The sequence below is a fragment of the Cervus elaphus genome, chromosome 7, assembly GCF_910594005.1.
Source record: "Cervus elaphus chromosome 7, mCerEla1.1, whole genome shotgun sequence".
Taxonomy (NCBI): domain Eukaryota; kingdom Metazoa; phylum Chordata; class Mammalia; order Artiodactyla; family Cervidae; genus Cervus; species Cervus elaphus.
The window spans coordinates 19,486,403-19,512,429 of NC_057821.1; the positions used below are offsets into that span (position 1 = coordinate 19,486,403).

Below are 26,027 nucleotides of genomic sequence, written 5' to 3' on the forward strand. Positions count from 1 at the left end.
TCCTTTATTCTCATACTAAAAATCACACATTTTAACTTTTTATCTTCCTTTTGGCACTAGGCCAAAAGAATTTTCCAGTGCATGCTACTTAAGGGCATCATTTTCCTCACTACTCTTCTGCACAATAGCATTTTGAAAGCTGAAGCAAATGTTCCCCCAGAAAGGCTCCATCACGGAAAACTGCGGGAATCACTGAAGTAAACAAATAAAATATATTTCTTTACTATAAAAACTTGCTTTTAAAGATTTAATATGCATTGCTAATCAAGTACTAAGATAAAGTATGAAGTGTATTTCCCAAATACATGACTAAGGAATAAAAACTTAGTATGTAGAAAAAATCTACATAAATATTGAAAAATATTCAAGTTTCATGGAATATAGTTTGAGAAATGCTATCAAAAGTGCAAACTAAGAAGGAAGAATTCTAACTGACCCACAGAAATTGGTAGGTTCAATGCAGAGCTTCCCAAAGTAAGACACAACAAATGGCTTTCGTTTTCAAACTTTAAGAATGTTTTGACATATGTAAACTCTGTAAACAGGCCAATTCTTTGTGCTAAACTTTGTGAAAATATACTTCATAGTTAAGTAGCAGACTTTCTTGGGTCATTCTTAATAAGTTAAGAGAAGATACTTCAGAGATAGAGATTTTAAAAATATGGGGACTCTGAGTGAGTCCCCATGACAATGAAGAGACAAGCCCCATTCTGTCAGAAAATCTTTGAAAGATACATATGTGATAAAGGACTGGTAAACACAAAATACAAAGAATTCTTAATTCCCAATACTAAGAAAACAAATGAGCAACTTAAAATGAGCAAAAAGATCTAAACAGAGAACTCAACAAAGAAGACATTCAGATATCAAACAAGCATATGTTACCAGGGAAATGCAAATTAGAATGAGATACCACTATACACCTATTAGAATGAACAAAGTTCCAACATATGAGTGCTGTCAAACACCAAATGCCATTAAGGATGAGGAACAATAGGAATTTTCAGTCACTGTGGGTGAAAACGCAATGTGACAGAGCCACTGCAGAAGTCAATTTGACAGCGCCTCACAAAAGTAAGCATACTTCCACCACATGTTTTAGCAATATGTTTCTTAGTATTTAACCAGTGAGTTGAATACTTACATCCATACAAAACCCACACACACATGCTTAGAGAAGCTTTATTCATAACTACCAAAACATCAAGGTAACTAAAGTGTTCTTCACTAAGTGACTGGATAAACAAATTGTGGTACATCCAGAGAATGAAACATTATTCAACAATAAAAAGAACAAGCAATGGAGCCACAAAAGTCATGGAAGAATCTTCAGTGCATAACACTAAGTGAAGAAGCCAAACCAGAAAGTCTACATACTGTATAATTCCAACTACATGATATTCTGGAAAAAGGTAAAACTATGGAAACAGTGAAAAGGTCAGTGGGTGCCAGAGGTTCAGGGGAAGTGAAGGGATGAACAGGTAGAACACAGAAAACTTTTAGGGTGGTGAAACTACTCCATAATGGTAGATAGCTGTCATTATCTATGCTAATATAAGTTAAGGACTTTCGTTTATAATTGTGTATCAGTACTATCTAGGGCTTCCCAGGTGGCTCAGACGGTAAAGGATCTGCGTACCATGCAGGAGACCGGGGTTCGATCCCTGGGTTGGGAAGATCCTCTGGAGAAGGAAATGGCAACCCACTCCAGTATTCTTTCCTGGAAAATCCTATGGGTGGAGAAGTGTGGTAGGCTACAGTCCATGGGGTCACAGAGAGTCGGACACGACTGAGCGACTTCACTTTCACTTTTCACTATCTATCCGGGCTTCCCTGGTGGCTCAGTGATAAAGACTCCACCTGCCAAGGCAGGAGACATGGGTTCAGTCTCTGATCCAGAAAATCCCTCTTGCTATGGAGCAACTGAGCCCATATGCCACAACTACTGAGCCTGTGCTCTAGAGCCTGGGAGCCACAGCTACTGAGCCCACGTGCCCTAGAGCCTATGCCCTGCAACAAGGGAAGCCACTGCAATGAGAAGCCCACACGTTACAAGGAAGAGAAGACCCCACTCGCTTCAACTAGAAAAAGACTGTGCAGCAACAGAGATCCAGCACAGTCAAAAATAAAATAAATAAAATTATAGATTATAAAAATACTGCCTATTCAATTTTAATTGAAATGGGGGTCAGGGAAGCAGTGATGGTGGAGGAGTATATGGCAACCCTCTATACTTTCAGCTTAATTTTTCTCTAAACCTAAAACTGTTCTTAAAAAATAAAGACTAAAAATTTTTAAGTAACACAATAAAATAAAAGCAAGCATTTCAAGTAAGAAAAAGTTATTTCTTTTCAAATTTTATGAAATTGTTACTTTTAATGAATCACAAATTTTACAATAAGACTAATTTTTAAATATTTTTGTCATCTACTCCAGCAGAATAAGAAAGGATATCATTCTAGCGTCCAAGGATCAAAACAACTCAGGTCATGAAAGTAAAACAATAAAATAAAATACCTAGTGTCTTAATTAATGTCATCAAATAATTTTACACCTGCTATATGTCTCTGACACTTTTTACTGCAGTCACCTCATCTTCACTTAATTTACTAAGTAAACAGATGTTACAGACAAGGCTACATTCAAAAGGGTAACATCAATTCACAGGAAAAGCTACGGCACAGTAATAAGTTCACTTGTCTCTTAGTCCAGCACTCCCATTCTCTAAATCATTTCTATTTAGATTTTTTATAAACTTTTCCCCAGGGTCCTTCCAGTAACTTCTGCAGACAGACATTTGAACTCTTATTCAATTTAAATGAGTCAATTTAATTCTCTTGATCTTCTGATAAAAGGAGAAATCAATGTTCTAATTATAGCATTATATTAACTTGGGTTAACAAGGTTTTGTCATCCAAGTGCTTATTGCATTGGTGATAACTATTTACCACCAAAAAGAACAGAGCAAAATTTTCAAATATCTAATTGTTACAATAAAAATGGTTTACTTTCTAATGCCTTTATAGGTACATGCAGCAAAATATTTTTGTTAAATATACACATATATACACAATCAAAATCAGTTCTCCAAACTGACATCAAAGCTACTATAAATATATATTTGGTTCTAGCAAAAATATAACACGGTTGTATGCAACAAAACTAATGAACTGCAATAGAAAGTTAAGCTGAAGCTGCAGCAATGCTTTTATTACAGTGACTTAAATCAACCCCATTTAAACCCAATCTCATCCTGAGTAGTATTCATCTAATTTCACACTGCTTCATAATTTTTACTCCAAAAGAGGCTGACTACTCATTTAGGAAATTTATGTGTCCATGGTATCAAGTCACAAAAGATATACATTAAAATGTTTAAACTACTGTGAAAAGACCTGTAAATAGCTGAATAGTGTCTTTAATGGAAGACTATGGACCTAATTCTTGGAAACTTGCAAGTTTCCAGTAATTTTCCTGCATGATTAAATTTTTGTGTCAATAAAAAATAATGAAGTGGCAGCCAAAACCTGTTTAACTGTAGTGTGATAATGGGAAGTTGGAAAAGGGAATGTGGGATGATGCTAACGCAATACGCAAATAATGGTCAAATGGGGTCAAGATAAAACTCTAGACTTCATAATAACTGGAATAGAGAAAAGTCACAGGAAATTGAGTTATCACAAGGGAAAAGACAGTAACGATCAGAGCTTTCCAACCATGTCCTTTGTATCTCCTATGCAACTGGGTCTAAGCGCACAGATTTCAATCCCCTCAGCCCGTGGAATGGCTGGCTAGGGCCAGGGGTACTCAGGCTCCCCACCGCCTGTCGTCACCTGTCAGGACCAACCCTGTGCTTTGACATTCCACGGCCCTGTGAATACTAATATTTTCATTTGTGGTGTGACGTGCAAAAAACACTGCGAACGACTGAAAAATGTAACCAACTCTTACACCACAACAGTCACACTGAGGAAGGGGGCTTATCCAAGAGTGGAAAATCTGTCACATTCAATTAAACCATTAATTTGACTGTTATTGGTATTATGGATTTAGTTTTAATCTCTCTATTTGTTTAAAACGTATCATTACGTAAGATGTAAACACAGTAAGAAGTTGCTATCTGTGTGTTTATGGTTGTACTTATTTCAGGAATGTTAGCATAACAATGCTTCACATTAATAGTGGGGTTGGGGAGGATTTCCTTCCCCCTTTCAATGGGATCTGGACAAAACACAAGGTTGAAAAGCACTTGTTTAGTGGGTCTGGAGTTATCGCTTCTCGGCCTTTTGGCTAAGATCAAGTGTAGTGGGTCTGGAGTTAAACAGCTTGAAGCTCAGGCCTATCACTTACAAACTTTGTGATTCTAGGAAAGCTATTTACTGTCTCTTTGAGCCTCAGCTTCTCTATTTGTAGGATAACGATAGATAAGTCTTATCCACAGAAGGGTCTTTGTGAGGATTCAAGTCCAAAACGTGATTGGCCTGGTATATTCTTTTTTTATTATTATTTTTTTTTATTTAAGGATACTTGCTTTACAGAATTTTGCTGTTTTCTGTCAAACCTCAACATGAATCAGCCATAGGTATACGTATATCCCCTCCCTTTTGAAACTCCGTCCCATCTCCCTCCCCAGCCCAGCCCTCTGGTTGATACAGAGCCCCTGTTTGAGTGTATATTCTTCACAAACATGTGCTAGTTAACAAGAAGAGTTGACTTTAGAATGCTAAAAGTACATTAGAATGCTAAAAGTACATTTCACATATAACGAAAGCATAGTTTTAATTTAGTTTATCCATCTTAGATAAAATACAATGGAAACCTGACTATATATATGTGACCCTATTCCATCTTTAAAGGGGATAGGGGACGGCAATATTGCTTTAGAAGGACTCCTACCATTCTAAAAATACTGTCCCCGCAGCTGTTTAAAATTTATTTTTTTAGACCATAGCACCACTGTTTGGTTGTTTCCAATTTCTAAAACCACAAATAGTAAAAGTGTACTCAGTCTACTGCAAACATAAATAGCAAATGCACGCTTCAGCACTTTTTAAAGGATATGGAAATTGGCAACAAAAATGCAGTTCATGTTGAAAATTTATGACAGCCCTGCCATATTTCTTCAGAAATACAATCAGGTAAAAATTAGGAAGATCTCTACCAGCTGGGTGGTATTTTTATGTTTTTTTACTTATATTTTCACTAACTGAAAGACTTTCATTATGCAACTTCTGGCACTTGATAAAATAGAGCAATAGTACCTTTGCTAAAACCACAGTTTCTTTGGTTATGTTTAGCATTACACAAACATCTTTCACCTTAGATATCCTTTTGCATTAGAGTGTTTAATTTTAAATTGACTAAAGGGAATTTCTTTTTTCAGAATATTATGCTTTCTGGATATCATTAGCACAAGAATTGTATTTTTATAACTTCTCGAAAGATTATGTGTGTGTTACAATTATTAGGCATTTGGTTCCATAAAAATATTGTGAGAACTACTGCTAAAAGATGAAAATATGAAAGTGATTCAGGGAAACATAGACAAGGCTGATTTACTGTGATACTATAAATCACAAGAGAAAAAAGTCTGTTTCAGAAAATATGTAAAAAAAGAACAACATGGATTCAGTGCCTCTTCCCTGATAAGGTTTATCTAATAGAACATATCCTCAAGCTTCTGAGACAGAGAAAGAAAAGAAAATCATTCTTGTACCAAAGGTTGAAATAAATAATATTTACTGTGAAGCTCAACAATGGAGAAAAGAGTTTTGTCATTAGGACAAATTCTTCACTACTTTATTTCTCATCACAGTATTAAAATTCCTGCTGCTACATACTGAAACTGGTTTTTAAATACCAGGTCTAGGAAGAGTGAAAGACCATGTGTTAATCTTTCGATAAAATTTTTAAAAAGCTGAATTAGTACTGAGTGAACAAATGACTAAGTAGAGGAAAAAATGGCATTTAGTCATTTCAGATAACTTTTCCTTTTAATGAGATATTTTTAAAAGAGCAATTCAAAAGTTGATGACCAATTACTCTACACTTTATTCTTAATTGAAAGAAAAAAAAAACTGCCAAGGAATTTTTTAAATGGCTCTTCTTTTTCATGGTGGTCCCTCTTTATATGCATTTTTACTTATCCAATACTTTCCTATGAAATATTTTGAGTCACTGAATATATGCTTATTCAGTTGGATGAAAACTTTCATATCTCTTTTATATATTTTATAAAGCAAAAAAAAAAAAAGGGGAAAATTTAGATTAAAATAGGCACTGTAACAAAACTACAAATTGAACGAGAAAGACAAAAGCTCTGTGATATTTGCAGAAAAAGAAACTAGTTATATTTCTTAGTTTACTGAAAAAAAAATAAGAAAGTCAAGACTATAAAACTATTATGCTTTGAATTTTTAAGTCCCAATGTATTATATAAACATTGCTCTTCCCCCCTATCTTGTAAAATGCATCTGATTTTTGCGAGACAATTGCTTTTCTTTAAATTTACACACTGGGAAGTGAACCTAACTGCTAACCAAATCTAAACTCAAATTACATCATAAATTAAGAAACTTTCTGTATTTTTCTTATCTGCAATCAGCACCTATTGAAACTGTGAACTTAAAAAAGCATTCAGACTTAATTTCTTACTTTGAATGCTATTTAAATACTATGAACTTTATAATACTGCATCATTACATTTCTAGGTATCATCTAAAAACATTTCAAAGTTCTCAACTTATCTAATATCTTTTCTGCTGAATAAGGTATTATCTGAAAGGTTAGTGACTTTGAATTGCCCATTATTACTTTAAGATGATACTTAATCATATTTTCCTAAATTAAGAGATGGTCAAATCAATATGAAAGCTACAAAGAAAATATTATTTTTAAAAATAGCTTTTCAAAATAGGAATATATATTCTAGCGATGCAATTTCCTTATTTGAAATAGGATCACTTTTACAAAATTTTTAAAAAACTGATTGTCATTTTTTATTCACCAAAAGTAGAAAAAAAGAGAATAACAGAACAAATGTCCACCTCAGTTGCTACAGCCCCAGGTTCTGAACTGGAAAGAAGTTAAGAATCAAACGGTAGCAGCTTCTGGAACATATAAACATTGTAAATTAAAACTACAAGGTCTCCTAATATAACAGCTTTTTATTAAAAAACATTTTTACAAAATTTACCAAAAGACATCAGAGAGAAAAAAGGAGTCTTTACATTACAATAATTTGCTGAAAATTTCATTTCTGAAACAAATCAAATTTTAGAACTTGGGAGTAACCACATACAATGAATCAATGTGTCATCTATAATAATACTGATATACTGAAAAAAAAACTTTCATTCTTAAGTTGTGAAATAACTTAGATTTTGAGGTAAATTTATTTGATCTTATGTTAATTACAATAGCCTGCATGAACGTTTTTTGATTACATAAAGAGCCATAACTTCTTAAATTCTATAGATACAGTCCTTGAGTTACTCTGAGTAAAATCATACTATCAGAAATTATAACATTTGGAACACTAATGTTTCAGTTATTACAACAGTTCACCTATTCTTTTTTGAGTAGACACATTAATTTCTTATCATGTCTTTTATTCTAAGCTCTAAATAATATGGAATTAAATAACAGAATAATCCAAGAGAATCACAACAGACAAGCTGATTACAACAGTTTATTTTCTGTACTGTTACTTTCTTTACAAATATTTGTGGTATTTTATAACATTAAAATCATAAGAAAAGAAATATTAAGTGCTTATTAAGGCTGCTGTCATGGGATATTAAGGGATGGAATCTCCTAAAAATCAGAAATACAAATAATTTTATATTTCAAAATTTATTAACCTAAGGATAATAAGATGCATTTACTTTTAAAAATATTTTAAATGTTGTTATATTGGATTAGAGTACATATACAATTAATGAATACCTCTAATACAGAGTTAAGTCTATTTTTCCTTGTCAGAAAAAAAAAAAACTTCAACTTAATTTTAAACAATTTTATCACACTATTACACAAACTTAAAGCGTGTACAAATAATGTAACCTGAAACCTACTCTGATATCTGAGGAATTACCAATTAAAGCATGAATCTTCACAATTCAGCAGCACTTTAATAATTTTATGAAAAAAAAATTATTTGCACATTTACTCTTTAACCACATGAAAAACATTTCCTGGGCTTCTTAAAGTGAAAAAAGTCACTTGTTTTGGAATAAAGTATATACCAAAAATACTTGGTAATCCAATAGACTATTTTTCCTACATTATGGTCAGGCAACAAACCCCACCAAATATTGAAGATTGACATTTGTAGGTAATTCAATAGTCAGATGATGATTCCTCAGTAGTTTCACAGTAGCATAATTTTTCACATTACTTGAAACCACTGTTAAACCTATAACACATTTTCTGTTTCGCTATGGGTGTTTTTTCTATCTTTAACTCTAGAAGAAATATCTTTTATCTGTCTACAGTACAAAAAGCATTCATAATTCAGAAATGTTTTCCTCTTTTGCAATGCATGACTTTGAACTCAAGATTTCTCAAAGATCAGTTAAACATTAAAAAAAAAAAAAATGTTTCTTTAAGACCAGAGCCTTATTTATGTGAGTCTGTGGCTTAACTGACAAAAATTTTTCTGTCCCAAGCAAAGTCAGTCAGTTTACATCTTAAAACACCATAATCTAGCTTCAATTCATAGAGATATCTGTGAGGCAAGACAATAAAATGTTGCATACCTTTCTATCAAATTATAGACTGTAATAAACATTAATTACTCTGTGTGACAGATAAGAGATAAAACAAATTGATGAGAGGAAATGAATACTTATAGTTTTAAAAAGTAATCAGCAATAATACATCTATATATTCATATAACACATTTATGCAACAGTTTCTATTTAACTCAGCAAATATTAATGAAACTCTAATATGTGAACATAGTGCCATGTTTAATCAAATGCCATAGGTCATCATTAATAATCATCTAGAAATTTGTTCTCTAATTAGATTATTATACAAAATACTGTCCATATAATTGTCATGTATATTTATTGCCTTCTTAGAAATTAAAGTTACCAATATTAAGTGATAGCTAAACCACCTAGTGTTAAATGAAAACAAGTATAAATTAACACATTAATGAAAAACATCCACAATCAAAATGTCCAGTAAAATAGCTGAAGCAGATCTAATTTTGACTCACAATTTTTAAAATTTACAAATTTTCAAGATTCCAAAATCACATATTTAAATGCAGCTAATATAACAATCTCACATTTTTGTTGATAGCACTTATTACATGCAAGGTACAGATGTTAAACACTTTATATTTTTGCACTTAGTTAATGCTCAGAACACCGCTTCATTTTATAGATGATGAAAAGTAAGTTACTCACTTCTAGGTGAATCACACAGTTATTAATTGACAGACTACTGGATTCTAAGTCCATGCTCTTGAGGTCTATTTTAATAAGTAAGCATCACAGGAAAATTTGACTTTTTAAAGTTGGAAGAAAAATGTGATATTCATTGACTTAATGCCTGAGGCCAATATGTAATAGATTATTATATGAGCATGCATACACAGCTTAAGTCTGATATAAAATTATTATACAGTTCTTATAACAAATGGATATTCTATACAGTATTTATTTTCTATATTCAAAGGAATAAAATCAAATGTTTACCTATTCTAAAATTTGAATAGTCCTATCTAAACAATCATATATGCCCTTATACACACAAGCACATATATACTAACTTCCTGAACAGAATATAAGGATTTAAATATAATTTTAATAAACTTATTAAAATCAAGAATAAAAATATTTTCTGATTAGCAATTTAAATAAAATTATTAAATATATATTAAATTGCATTTTGCTTACTGAAATTCTAACATGTAAATTTAAATGAATAATAACAGATAATACAGTAAGCATACACTTTATTTTTTAAATTTTATTTTATCTATTTATTTATTTATTTATTGGCCCCACTGTGTAGCATGTGGGATCTTAATTCCCCAAACAGGGATCGAACCCATGACCCCTACACTGGAAGCACAGACTTTTAACCACTACCAGGGAAGTCCTTCAGTTTAGTTTTAATGTGAACTAAAAGTTACCCTTTTCAACTCAGTTATCCTGCATTTTAAAAAACTGAAGGCCATTCTAGAATTTAAAACAAGAATTGTTAAATACAAATACTCTTGTTCAGCAATTCCCCTGAACATCTTATTCAGCAAGAATTCACTTCTAATTGCTTAGGCTCTTGAGGTAAGGCATTTATTTTTCTTTGCAGTGAACAATGTTTCGTGTTTGGCTAAATATAGGAAGTTACACCACCAATGGAATGTGATTATCTATAATGAGAGTTAGTTACTCCATATTCCCATTTTGAAAAATAAATTAATGTATCAACACACTCTATAACATTTATATAAACTTTAAAATACTAGCTAGCTAAAAGTGAAAAGAACATATAGTCAGGCTAATTTCATACCATGCATAATCATTCCTCACAGAATTTTTATTACACAGTATGGAATGGATTATAGTAAATGTATTTCACACATGCTATTTCTTATTCAAAAAGAAATACAGAATAGGATATAGAAAAGTTCTAGCCAAATCTTCATTCAAATCCAACATTCACGGACGCCACTGTAATTGAAAGACATTTCCAAACAGATAGCTGTGGACCTCATTTTCCTTTAAAATAATATGTCTTTCACATCTGTTCCAACTAAAACATTCATGTTCTTAAACTTTACCAAACTGCCTTATGCTTAGTTTTTAAAATATTGTAGTTTTATTTTGTTTTACTTTAATTTACAACTAGTTAAGCTCATAGAGTTCAAATTTTCAAATTATGTTAACATGTTAAAAAATAGTATCATATGCATACCTAATCAACCTTTTATTTCCAATGTTTCTGAAACTCCACTTGATTTTAACTGACCTTCATAGAACTTCCTAAAATGGGATACGTTATATATTTTAAGATCAATGTGAATTCACTTTAAATTTCACTTTGACTATACTTTCTCAAATAGACAAAGTTTGCAAAGAAGATGTAAAAATGAATTCTATCAGTTTTCAAATTTTTCCTTTTCTTTTGACCTACTCAATAATTATAAATTAAAAATAAATATGCAGTATTAAAACATGGCCTAGGCATCTTTGAATTAACAATGATACTCTCACTGGAATGTCTATAAAATTATCATATTTCAGATAATTAAGAAATGAGTTCAAAGAAGTTTCAGATTGAGGGTGTATTAAAATCAAAGTAATTATTATGAGAGAAAGGATAAAGAGAAGAAAGGAAAATAGTGAAGGCCTTATGCACTTCTTGATGAAACATTTTAAAAAGCAAAAATTTACAATAACAAAAATTTAAGATTGCTATTTATCTAATAATAAATTCAAAAGTTTTTACAACATTAATGGAAACTTACTCAAATTGGTTTTAAACAATTATCTTTTCCAAAAAGCAGTCAAATGACCAGTTTAGGAAGACTGCCTAAATACCTTTGTCCATAAGCCTTTCTTAACAGCTAACTTCATAAAATCTTGTATGCTATCACCTCTCCTCTCAACAAAACTCCTATCTTGAAATATCTTTCTATTCAATTTAGAGTATTTACCTAGATAAGGAAACTAATGGTTCTCAACAATATAAACACATTTATAAACCAGATAAAATTATATGTAATGTACTGAAGAATGAACTGTTATAGCACAGGGCTATTTGTACTTTTTACTCTGATTTTCAGATGCAAACATTCATAAAGCAGAAGGAAATTACAACGCAAACTGGGGACACCCTATAAACATATGTACATACATATAATAACAGAGAAAATTACAAAGCAACATCAAATTTAAGACAGTAAGATAGAGAATACACAAATACTGATAACATCATCAAGGATGGTAGACTCCAAGATGGAAGTTTTGTACCATGGTGTAGAGGAAGGTTTCAATTTGAATTAAAACCTAGGAGAAACAGTCATTTTAAGTGTGTAGAAAGTTAAAGTATTAGTTGCTCAGTCATGTCTGACTCTTTGCCACCCTATGAACTGTAGCCCTCTAGGCTCCTCTGTCCATGGAATTCTCCAGGCAAGAATACTGGAGTGGGTAGCCATTTCCTTCTTCAGGGGGTCTTCCCAAGCGGGGAATTGAACACAGGTCTCCCACAGTGCAGGCAGATCCTCTGTCTGAGCCACCAGGTAGAGAAGGTTATAAAGGCACGGAGGAGACAGTGATGAACAAAGGTATGGAGGGGACAGAAGGAAAAGAAAGATGACATGTGAAAGCAACACGAAACACAAGTGAAAAAGGCGGCACAGGCCATGAAATTAATAAATGACAGTAACATTTATCCGACTATTCAGATCAAAATCTAAGGTGTCATCAACGACATGTCCTCTCTTACAATCTGTAGCTGAACTATTACCAATTCCTGTTAACTCTACCTCCCAAATAGATCTTAAACCGGTGTTCATCACTAGTTCCCCGCTACCAGCCCCCATGGCTCAGGCACAGCATCGCTCACCTGAACTACTTCTCTGGTCTCCCAGGTGGTCTCCCTACATCTCCTGGTCCCCATCCGTGTCCATCTCACCCTCACTAGAAACCAATTCTCTGCCAGGTTGGTCTGTTTCAAACTAAATCAGGTCATTGTACCCCCTCACTAAAAAACCTTTCAGCGGATTACCAGCACTCTCAGAATTAAGCCTGTACAACCTTCAACATGACAAACACTGATTTGGTGCTTATCTGTATTTTCAGTTTGACCTTGTTCCTCTCCAGCCTTACACGAGCCTCTGCCCTCCCAGGAAGGACTCCTCTCACTTCCTCAGACAAAACCTGCTCTCTTGTCTCTTTATCTCTAACAAGCCCCACTGTAACATTCACAAAGAAGTCCTCCCTGATCATCCCTCACCTGAGTCCCTAGACAAAGTGAGGTATTCTTACAAGCTCAGATTAACTGGTACTTCTCTGTCACAACACTCTATGGATTACACTTAAGAGTTATTTGATGGCTTTTTATTATCTTTGAAGTGGTGGCTTGCTATAATAAACTGCGAGGTTTCATTGTGAAGGGACTCATTAGTATTCTACCATTCCCCAGGGATGACACAAAAGTGGGAAACAATAAAGATTTGCTAAATGCTAAGTCAAAGAGACACAGCAAGATGTTGCCAACCAGAAGATTCAGAGGATATAACAGCTCTCAGGTCACCAAATATTCAATCTAGAAGAACATTTACAGATGACTTACTTCAATGGTTTCTGACTCATTAGGGACCTCAGATTCAACAAGATGCCTCAAAGAACAGGAGGAGGACCAGCCAGCAAGATACTGGTGTCATCTATCACCAACTTCTGCCTTGGCTCCCACCAAATCAGATTCACTTTCATGCGTTTTTATATATTGCGTCTTTATGTAACACTTCCTTTGGGGAAAAAATAGAAAAGCTTGAAATCCTCTGCCCTAAATAACTTCTGAATCTTAACCTGTATACTCCATCCATTCATATTGGAGTCCTCCTCCAGCTACTGCTCCTAACATCGTAATATCCTGATAGAAAGTGCCCTGGTAACCCTGGTTAAAACCTCAGATCATCTTAATTCTCTGCTTCCTTGATTCCTTCATATCCAATCAATCATCAGATCCTGGGATTCTTCCCTCCTCTCATCTACCCCTTCTCCGCCATTACCACTGCTGCCAGACTAAAACAGACCTAGATCCTTTTTGTTCCTGGAATTACTACGGCAACACCTTATGCAGGTTATGCTCAACTGCTCAGTCATGTCCGACTCTTTGTGACCCCAAGGACTGTAGCCCGCCAGGCTCCTCTGTCCACGGAATGCTCCAGGGAAGAATGCTGCAGTGGGTTGTCACTTCTCTTCCAAGGGACCTTCCTGACTCAGGGACTGAACACACGTCTCATGTCTCGTTCATTGGCAGGAAGGTTCTTTACCTGCTCAGCCAGCTGGGAAGCCCTCTTATGCAATCTCCTCTTCCTCAAAAACACCCATGTTGGACTCTCTTCCACATAGTACTTTCATTATATCCGTAACAGAAAATTCCCCTCCCTGATTTTAAAATCCTCCTTACCCGTCCAAACCACCTATTTAACCTACTAGACTTCCTATTTCTTTGCTTGGTTTTCTTATAAGTCCATCGTTATCACTCAAGCAGGATGCATGACAACTCTCCCATCTGCCTATCTAAACCAGAGCTCCAAATCTGCATGGCCTAAGTGATCAAGGTGCATTCAACACAATAAAGTAGAACTTCATGTTCTTAGTTTGACTAATGTAAACCATAGGAGCAATCTTTATATTGGATGCATTCTTTGTACTTCTTAGGTACATTAAAACTTGGCATAAAATTTCACAATTACACAATGAAAAATTACTAAGGTTATGAAAGAATTACACAACATAGAGCCTATAGTCTGCATTTTACAGATGAGGAAATGAAACTCAAAAAGTAAGCCATTTGGTCAAGGTCACACAGCCAAGTTAAGGGTAGGCCAGAAACTAGACCACTAGCAGCTCGGCTCATCCGCTTTTCCTCTAGTCTGGCTCTATCCCAGCTATCTTCACAGGAGACCTCAGAGTGCATAATTACGACTGGGCTCTAGACTCGGACTGCAGGAGTTTTAAGATAGGTCATACCATTTACTAGGAAAGAAAAAAACAAAAAAGCCTGATTCTCCATTATAGTGATTTTTAGCTACTATCTTCCTACCTGTGCGGAGTGGTAACATTCATTTAACAAAGATTTACTTTGCTCCTAACAAGTGCTGGGGATAGAGCAGGGAACAGAACTAACTATTCACCTTCATGAAGAAAATGCTTCAGTAGGGTAAACTAATATGAATGAATAAATGAAAAAGTTAAATATTTACAGTGTCAGAAAGTGATGAATAAGAAAAGTAAGGTGAGAAATAAGGAAGGGAAGGGTATATACCTCATCATCGTTCAGGGGACCAGGAGATGAGAAGCAACCAACAACCGAGAGATGACCAGAAGTGACTAAACAGGTAAAAGAAAAATAATGTCTTTCAACAAGAAAAGTGATCAACTATGTCAAAATGTTATAGGTCAACGAAGGTCAGCACTAAAAACTGACCACTCTAGATTTAGCAAAGCAGAGGTCACCGATGACCCTCAAGCGCAGTTTGGGTGGAGAGATAAAAGCAAAAATTTGAATGAAATGGCTTCGAGAGAAAGAGAAGGTAACTGGAGACCGTGAGAACAGACAACTCCTTGGAAAAGTTCTGCTAAAAAGGGAGCAGAGCAATGGGAATGTTAAGAACAATGTAGGATCAGTATGTTGTGGTTACTGCTGTTGTTTACTGTTTTAAGAGTAGAGGGAATTTATGCAACTCCAAATGCTATTGATTAGTAAAATAAAAAACACAAATTCTGGTGTAATGTCTTTGAGGAGGTGAGAGAAAATAGAATCAAATGCATATGTGCAGGGGACTGGCCTTAGATAGGAGCACAGATAGTTCATCCATAGTAACAGTCAGGAAGTGGGCATAGACAGAGATGAAGATGTATATTTGGTGCTGGGAACTTATTTAAATTTTCCAGTAAATAGCTTTGTCCTCTCATTGAAACAGAGAGCAAAAGTTAGCAACTGAGAGTAATGCTAAAAGAAAAGGTGCTGAATGTTTATAGACAGAAAGGAGAATGTATAAGAGGGATATTTTTAAGAAATAGAATAGGGAATGAACTGGGAGAATCACAGTTTGCAAAGTACAAGTTGAAATTAGTGGTCATGATATAAATCAGAAATGCTAGTATCAAGTATTTCCTTCAGACACACTGACTTGTGCCTATGTAGAGCCAGCCTAAACACAGAGTAGGCAGAAAGGTGAAGTTACGTGAAGGAAGGAAGGAGAAAGGAGCAGAACAACTGAGGAAGGAGGAAGGGGAATGAGCAAAAAAGGCTCAAGAGTTGCAGGTACTTGCATTGCGTTGATTATAATGATGGAGAGGAGACCAGAGGTAGGTAAAGGAGGGAGATAAGAATTCAAGAAGCATAAGAGAATAAAGAAGTATAAAGAACAATGGGTTTGTTAAGTTGGGATAGTAAAGAGGTACACTGTAAAGAGAAACATGTTAGAAACAGAACAGAATGCTGATGAAAGAGGACAAGTCTTGAAACTTAGTTTATAAAATGGTTGCCAATACTGACAATAACAAGATTAATAATGGGACCAGGGAAATTAGCAGCTAGGCAAAGGACAAGATGTTTGGACCCAGAAAGCATCCACTTGTTATCTCAAAGTTCTAACCAATTCTTCTAATATCACCCTTTGAACCTACACAACTAGGGACCTATCCTGAACCACATGTTTTAAAGAATCTGCTCTGGCCCTCTTCTGGCTAAGTCTATGGGAGCCAAGAGGACTTGCTTGACCCAAGCCTTCATCCCCCTTTCTAGAATATGCTCCAGATACCAGGACCCTCAAACACCCTGATCAATGTCCAAAGTCCAGATTCAGAACCTATGCAAATGTCTTCCCCAGATCCACCTTCCTGAAAACTCTCTATACAGCTCCTTGAAGCACCATTAAATCTGAGGGACAGCCAAGAGGAGATACAGGGGTGGACAGAATACGAACATGTCAGCTGAAGTACCTGTATCCATGCAAGCAAGGTCCTCCAGGTCTGGGAGGGAGAATGGAGGAAAGTGGGCTACAATTTGAACTCTTGTCCTGGAACCCACAGATATTTCTATTAGAATCATATACCTTAGTCCATTCTGGCTGATACTCCCATCACTCCATTGAAAGTATTCTCTCCAAAGCCACAAGTAACCTTTTTTTTCTCCCAAACACAAAGTTATTTATCACCTTTTATTTTATTTGATACTACTGACAACTTCCACTCAGAAAATCTTTCTTGCTGGGGTTTTGGGACCTCTCTTCTGGTATTATTTTCTACTCTCTATTTCATTTTGATTACTTTACTGACTTCTCTTTCCCCAAATGATCCTTAAACATTGGTGGGCCTTTGGAGACGTCTTTCAGTTTTCTTTTTTCCCTCTACATATTCTCATTGAGAAAACCAACCATGGCCATAGCTTCAACTGCTATCCATAAACTGATGATTCTGAAACATTTATCTTCAGTCCCTAAATATCCTTGATCCATATTTTGACTGACTACCAGACTGTCAATTTTGGAAGTCCTAACACGTATTAAATTTCGCTTGCCTCAAACAGAAGACACCAACTTACCCTGTAAACGGGCAATGACTTTTACATTACCTGTTAAGACTGATAGCATCACCACCTCCCAAGCCTAAAACTCATTCTAAACTTCTGACTTCACAGCCACTCACCAGTCCCATGAATTCTTCTTCTTCAGTATATTTCAAATTTTTGCATTTTTCTTCAATCCAACTGATGCCAACTCAATACAAGCCCTTGGCATGTCTCACCTGGGCTTTTTGGATATAGTCTCATAACTGGTTTCCCTGCCTCAAAACCCATATGGAGCTGCCGAAGCAATTATTCTGGAAACTCAGATCTTGAGCATTTCCATTTCTCTAAATAAAAATCCTTCAATACTTTTTATTACCTATAACAGTGCTTCCCTATCTTTATGGCTTTCCTGTGTATTTCATTAACAGTTGGAATAATCAGTACCCTGGCATTACTATTATTCATTCACATGCTCCAGGGTGATGGGGCAAACTGTTTGGGAAGCTCTGACCTACAAATGAAATCCAAATTTAAAAAATTTTTAAGTTTTTAATAAACATAACAATTTAAAAAACCTAATTTTAAAAAGTTTACATAAGGTTGATCAAGAAAAAGGAAGATACAATATTAGCAATGAAAAGGGCAATATTACCACACAGAGAGAAAATACCATAAATACCTTTAGTAAGATGTATCTAAAAACAAGACAAACTGGACAGTTTCCTAGAAAACTATAATTTTAAAAAATGAATAAAAAACAAATAGGAAAACAGACCCACGGCTGTTCAAGACACTCAAGCTGCAGTTAAAAAATAAAATCAAACCAAACCTTTACTCTTCTGTAACACAAACATACAGACACACACACAAAGGCTGTAGACAATTTTATAGCTGAGTTCAGTAGAACTGTCTACAGATAATCTTGACCTGACACCAAATGTTCTAGAGAGGCGCTGAGTGGGGAAATTTCTCTTATCTGCTAGAACTGTATGTGGCTGTGTAAAAGGGAGGCTTGCACACATACGGGTTTTGTTTGGTCTGTTTTGTGTAATGAGAAGTCCAGAGGTAGGTGGCTGCTGATATTGGTTAATGGCTTTATTATTCTCCTACTGCTACTGAAATAAACGGGGAGGCTTAAAATAACACAAACGTAGTATCTTAACAGCTCTAGAGATCAGAAGTTTAAAATGGGTTTCAATGGGATAAAATCAAAGTGACAACAGGTCTGCTTTCCTTCTAAAGGTTCTAGCTGCCTTTCACAAATTCTAACGCTTCCTGTGTGCAGTGCTATGGAAAATAGTGTGGCAGCTCCTTAAAAAATCTGAGATAGAATTATCATATGACCCAGTAATTCCTACATCCAAAATGATTGGAAGCAGAGTCTCAAAGAGATATCCGTACACTCATATTCACAGATGAGTCATTTGTAATAGGTAAACCATGGAAGCCACTCAACTACCCATCTAGAACGACAGAATAACATTCAGCATTAAAAAGGAAAATCCTGACACATGCTACAACACAGATGACCTCTGAGGCCATTAAGCTAAGTTAAATAAGTCAGTCACAAAAAGACACATACTGTGATCACTTCACTTATATCAAGTACATAAAGGAGTCAGAATCATAGAGATGCAAATAGAACGGTGGCTACCCTGCACTGGGGGAGGGAGAGGATTGGAAATTATTGTTTAATGGGTTTCAGTTTTACAAGATGAACAAAGTTATAAAGATGTATGGTGGTGATAGTTGAGCAAGATTATGAATGTATTTAACAACACTGAATTATACACTTAAAGATGATTATGATGAAATTTTATGCTATGTGCATTGTCACAATAAAAAAATTGAAGGAAAAATTTTAAAAAATTCATACACATACAAACCCATTTAGCCATACAAATGCCATTCTCCTCAATATTGTAAAACAGAAGAGTCAGAAAGAGAAACAATTCTGTTTGCCAAGTAATTCAATTATGTACAGTCAGAATATGCTCAGCTGGATTCAGTCCTCTCATGTTTCAATTAGCTTGAGAATCTCACCACACAACGTGTCTATAGATTATTCTTTTTTCAAACAATAGGAGCCCTCAACACAAGCATTCTGGTGTCCAACTGAATCTAAAGCAAAGTGCTAGATGAAGACTAGAACAAACATATATTACAAAATGGGTTACTGTCTATAACATACAAAAAGTCATTTAAATTTACTATAAAAAAGATCAATGCCTTGAAAGAATAATGAACTGTTTGGAATTCACAGAAGAGAGAACATAAATAGCCAAAACCTTTGAAAAAATGTTTAAGTTCACTAAAAAATTTGTAAATTAAACACACAATCATTCTACATTGGTGATAATAAAACAGATAAACACTAGTGCTGGTAAAGCTGTTGCAGAAACAAGTTTTCATAGCCACTATTTTAATGAATATAAATCGATACATTCATAAACCACTTTGGTAGCATTAACCACAACTTTAAATGATCAATATTGTAGAAACAGTGGTTTCACTTTCAGGTATATATCCTATGATAATAAGTTGAACAAATTATTAGGAACAAAGAAGCCTATTAAGTGTTAGCTAAATATTTAAAAGCTGGAAACAATCCAAATGTCCAAGAGACTGCCAAGAATAAATAACAGAACTATGTAGACATAAAAATAACAAAGGAGAGTTTTAAGTAATGACAAGCAAAGATGTCCACAACCAACACATGATTTAAAAAGGTTATTCTTCTGTTTCCAAAATTAAGTTTATTTATCTTTCAGATTATAAAGATAATTTTGAAATTATACTGAATATATGTGTACAGAAAAGAGTAAAAGAAAACAACATCCAGAATTCTTTTAGCAAATAATCTTCCTGGATCACTAGGAAGATTTTAAGTCATACAAAAATTACTCCAAATTGAGAATTAAAATAAAACTTGTCTTTATTACAAGATCACTATCATTTTAACCTAAAGATCTCTTAAATTCTCATACAAATTAATATACTATGGAGAACACTGAAAGCTGGTACTAGACAGGATTTATTTTGAAGTTTCTAAAATTCATTAAATTTACAAAATTTACCAAAGATAAAAACCCCATCAATGATGTGAATAACTATGTCAATACAACAACATTCAAAAGACTTTTGAGACTGTGAAACTTAAAAAAAAAAAAAGTCAATAGACTGAAAGCAATTAACTCCAGGAAGAGATTTTAAACAATAAAGCAATGTATAAATGAGCAAGCACAGCTCACAGCTACAGTATCAAACGATTCAGTGACCACCCAAGTACATAACAGCTCAGAAGAAAGAAGCGGGTTTTCTACAACACCTTATGAAAAAAATTTAAATATCTGACCACACACATTCCCAACCCCTGTAGTTACAGAGGAGCGAAAGTAACAGGAAAAATGATATAAAAATGAAGAAAAGTATAAATTATGCCAAATGGGAGAATGATTTGATAGACGGCAATCAGAAAATTAATGATTAAAAAAAAACTAATGAAAGGAAATCAGCATTAACTGAAAGAAATAAAGAAACTTTTGTCTAGACATGAATTTACTAATTTCAAATATTAAAAATACAGAGATTTTGATCATAAAGATACTCTGAAACAGAGAATGCTATCCCACTCCAGACATTTGTGAAAATTCAGAAAAAACACATTTGTGAGAACATTAATAGTCAGTTCTATCTGTTTATAAAACTGCATGGAAGTCAAATGCTCTCATGACATGAATATCAACAATTTATATACTCATAACTTACTACCAAGTACCAAAATTCACAGTTAACTTTTTACAAAGTTAATAGCCATCACCTTACACAGATATATTATCAAAGAAACACAGCGCCAGCTAATTTAAGAAACTCCAAAACAAGAAAGACCTTGAAAAATCACACTATTTTTTGACATCTCAACTGGAAAATATTACTCTTTCACTTATAAAACAGTTGGTGGAAAAACATTATAGATTAAGTATAAACTGTGTTTATTATTAATAAGATCTATTAGTTGAGATCAGCACAGATGAACATACTAATTTGCAGTCTGATTACAACACTTTGATCTTCCCTTGAAGTTAAAAAATGTATGGAAAATAGCTATTACTCATTCTTGCCATCATTATTTCAAAGCTAGGACTGTGTAATCAGATGTGCTCTTCTGGCACTTTCCTACAACCCGAAAATATTTTTGTTCATTGTCATCAAATACAAAATATCTCATTTGTCTAAGAAAATGTTTTAATATTTCTCATACCACTAAAGCATAAAATGTCTTTAGTATATACTACATTTACTTTAAAAACATAATCTCATATTTAAAAACAATAAATGAAGGACTCTGTCTTTGATAACTGAGTAAAGAAAGTCTGTCAAAAATAAAAGAAATGAAAAAGAAGGAACATTAGAGTGCAAGTAAGGAAAAAAGAGAAAAGGCAAAACTACGGGTGCATACAGTAGGCCACCACTCCCCCAAGCTTTATAAATCATATTTGATTTACAGCAAAATCTTTACCACCATCGGATACTAAATTTAATAAGGAGAAAGGTAAAGGGGCCCAAATAGAAATAAGTCTTCTACATGTCACTTGAAGTAAAAAAAATGTTGGTAATAGTAACTTAAGACAGCTCATGTATAATACTCTGAGCAACTGCTGTGAAAATCATAAAAGTTATACAAAATACACTCAGAACACTCAAATACACCCAAAACACTATTAAAAAACCAAGATGGAATCCTCAGAAACGTTCCAGTACATATAGGAAAGTCAGAAAAGAAAACAGAGAAATGAGAAAAAAGAAAACAAACAAAACTAAGAAGAAAAACTATCATACATTAATAATTAACTTAAATGGAAATGGTAACAATTCACCAAAATAGCACAGTGTCTGAAAACATGAAAGTAATTCTTTGAAAGCAGAAGCTTGAAAAAAGACATACCAAGTAAACATTAGTCAATAAAAAGGAGGAGCAACTATATTAATTTCAGATAAACTAGATATTAGAGGAAAGAAAATGGCAAGAGGCAAAGGAAGATACTACATAATGATAAAAGGATCAATTCGTAAGGAAGACATAACAGTCCTATAGAAGTTCACACATCGAAAAACAAGAGTCTCAAAAAACATTTTGAGGAATCTTATTTTATAGTGTAGCACTGAAGTAGATAAAACAATCTTTAAAAAGAAGAAACAAATTGTATGAAGACTCATTCTACATATTAAGGACTATTTTTAGCTACAGTAATTAAGACACTATGATACTGGTACACAGAGAAGCACAGAACAATGGACTGGATTGAAACCGGGAACACAGATTTAGACACAAACAAATATGGACTACTGATTTACAAATACAAATCATATCACAGATAAATTACAGCTATTTTAACCACTTTAACAACTGCTGAGACAGCATTTGGACACAGCAGGCAAAAAAAATATACCTCAACCTCATGCCTTAAACAAAAGTTAACTCAAGCCGAATCATAGTACTAAACAGAAAACATCAAAATTTAAGGGAAAAAAAAAATAGGAGAAAATCTTTGGGATGCAGGGCAGACTTGATATCAAAAACATGATTCACAAAAGGAAATATTATAAACTGGACATCATAAAAACTAAATCTTTTGCTTTATAAAAGACTACTAACAGGATAAAAAGACAAGCAACAAAAAAATAAAAAGGGGGGGAGAAAAATATTTGTGAACCATATATCTGACAAAAGAACTAGTATGTACATCTGAAAAGAACTCTCAAAGCTCAAGAGTAAAACCACAAATAATCCAATTAGAAAACAGCAAAGGATATCACCTCATAGAAAAGGTTATACAGATGGCAAATCAACCCACGAAAAGATGTTCAACACATTAACCATTAGGAAAACACAAATGAAACCCCAAGATTATCACTGAATGTGTATTAGAATCTCTAAAATAAAAAGCAGTGTCAATACCAAAGGCCGGCAAGGATACAGATATATCACAATGTGTCACTCACATATTGTTGATGGATGGGGCTGCAGCCATGAAACTGAAAGATGCTTGCTCCTTGGAAGAAAAGATATGACAAACCTAGACAGGGTATTAAAAAGGAGAGAGATCACTTTGCCAACAAAGGTCCATCTAGTCAAAGCTATGGTTTTCCCAGTAGTCATGTATGAATGTGAAAGTTGAAACATAAAGAAGGCTGAGCACTGAAGAATTGATGTTTTTGAACTGTGGTGTTGGAGAAGACTCTTGAGAGTCCCTTGGACAGTAAGGGAGATCAACCCAGTCAATCCTAAAGGAAAACAACCCTGAATATTCATTGGAAGGACTGACACTGAAGCTGAATCTCCAATACTTTGGCCCCCTGATAAGAAGAGCCAACTCACTGGAAAGACTCTGATGCTGGGAAAGATTGAGGGCAAGAGGAGAAGGCGGTAAGAGAGGATGAGATGGTTGGATGGCATTACCAACTCAATGGACACAAGTTTGAGCAAACTCCAGAAGACAGCGAAGGACAGGGAAGCCTGGTGTGCTATAGTGCATGGGGTCGCAAAGAGTCGGACACGGCTGAGTGATGGAACAACAACAATTTACGGAAAAATAGTACAGATACTCTGGAAAACAGCTTAGCAATTTCTTTAAAAAACTAAATATGCAGTTACCATATGATCTAGCAATGTTTCTCGCATAATTGCTAGATTATATGGTAAGTCACAAAGTAGCAAATATTTTAAGCTTAACTTTAAGAATGCATTTACTATACATACTGCACAAAAATATTAATAAAATCAAATTTATCATTCTATTTAAGAACTTACTATGAAGCTCAAAATTCCAAGTTTATTTAAATCTCTTAACCAAAAACATTTACTATAATTTTAGTGAAGCTAAATTAAAAGTTACAATTTTATGAATATTACATATTTATCAAGATTAAGTTACATTGAAAATCATAAAATAAGCCTGAATATCTGAGTTGAAAAATATATACTATATACATACTAAGTTTAGGAGATATAACTAATAATCTACCAAAAACAAAATTCTTGAACCAAACTGCACAAAGAATCAAAAGTAGTATCTTTTCAGTCAGAATTCATTATAGGATTCAAACATAATATAATCACATAAAATATAAATATGTCATCTTAAAATTAATCAACAGCATTCTTACCATACACTATTTCTGAAGCTTTCCTTCCCATTGTATAGCCTAATTAAAAATGTTGTTTGTTACCCATATGTAAGCACTCCCCCTAAACAGCATGAAATTCTCTCAATAGGATTATTAAAGGATCTACACTACTTCATGGTTTGAGTAGCACAAACTATGACATGGTAAAAAAAAAAAAAAAAATGTTTCTCCCTGTGTGGTTCTGCCACCACCCACATACAAAATTTACCATAAAAAAAGAAAAAAGCACTGACACTTCACACTACATAGCATCTTGGCACAATTAATCTCAAGCAAATTAAATCTCTATATGTTATTGTCATTTCACAAAAGGACAAACAGGGCTACAACAGTCAATTAAAGCTCTACCAGATTTTACAGAATATGAATAAAAGCAACAAAATTTGCTTACTATAATGTCTATCATACACATTATAATAAATTTTGAATGAGGAAAGAGCAAAAAGTTATTCATAATTACATATCTTTTTGAACATATACAACTTTCCAACTGTTTGGTTCATTTTTAAACAATTTTTAACAATCTACACTATGTAAAGGGATGTTTATGTCCTTTACTACAAGGTCAAAAGAACATTTAGGTGAAAATAGCTACCTTATTTAATCTACATGGTATGCAATTTCTTATGTGCCTTAATTTTCAAGGCTGGGGTTCAATACCTAAGCACACTAACAGCTATTGAGTCAGACTGTCCAAACTGACCCCAACTGTGGTCACTGCTGTTCCACCATTTATTAAAATTAAAACTTAAACATTTTTGTAGGCATTTCAAATATGGTGAGAGATGAGCTGGTTGGAAGTTACCACTATCGTTTCCCCTCTATCTTCCTCTTCCTCATCACTTAACAGGTACTTAGCTAGTATTTATTTTTTAACCCTGAAAATTACCAATCTTGAAAGTTTGTCTCAGGTTGTTTATTAAGAATGCATAGTACAATTCCACTTCTTCACAGAGACTGCAACATGGTTTCAGTATACTTTATCATCATCATACTTTTAAATATGCATGAAAACCTGACTATACGCACATGCCAGATACGTCCCCAAAAGACACACAGCCATACAGCCTTCCCTCCCCCTCTTTCCACACAGCCACGGTGGTTTATTAGTGAAACTAAACTATACAACCAAAAAACTTCCTGTTTTACATTAACAGGTAACCACTGCGAAGTGTTTGGCACCACTGGAGGGAGCCTAAATTCATTATGGTGGGGTGGGGGGTGGGGGGGAAGCGGGCAGGTACTCCACCAAGACCCACACCCTTTACTTGCAGTAGCTAACTTTATTCTCTCAATAAGCCTACATACTATTGCTATAATTTCACAACAGATATATCAAATCCAGGAAATAGGTAACTCTTTTGAGTTGTAAAAGCTACAAATTCTGTTGCAAAAATTATTTGTTTTAAGGCAGCGAAATTATTTTAGCTTTCTGACATCATTGAGTGTACACCATGACTTTATGCAGAGTCCTAGTTTTATATATATACACACACACACATATATATGTATATGACTTGTTTACTCAAATACAGGGAAAAATAAGAAAAAGTTTAGCCTGCATGATGATTGAA

At 34.1% G+C, this 26,027-nt stretch overlaps 1 protein-coding gene and 1 pseudogene across 5 annotated transcripts in view; one reads left to right on the forward strand and one right to left on the reverse strand.

Moving 5' to 3' along the window:
- The window catches only part of SUPT3H (SPT3 homolog, SAGA and STAGA complex component), a 381,938-nt gene that overhangs the window by 267,966 nt on the left and 87,945 nt on the right, over window positions 1-26,027 (reverse strand). The window lies entirely within an intron of this gene.
- Window positions 4,271-4,451, forward strand: LOC122697929 (annotated as a pseudogene).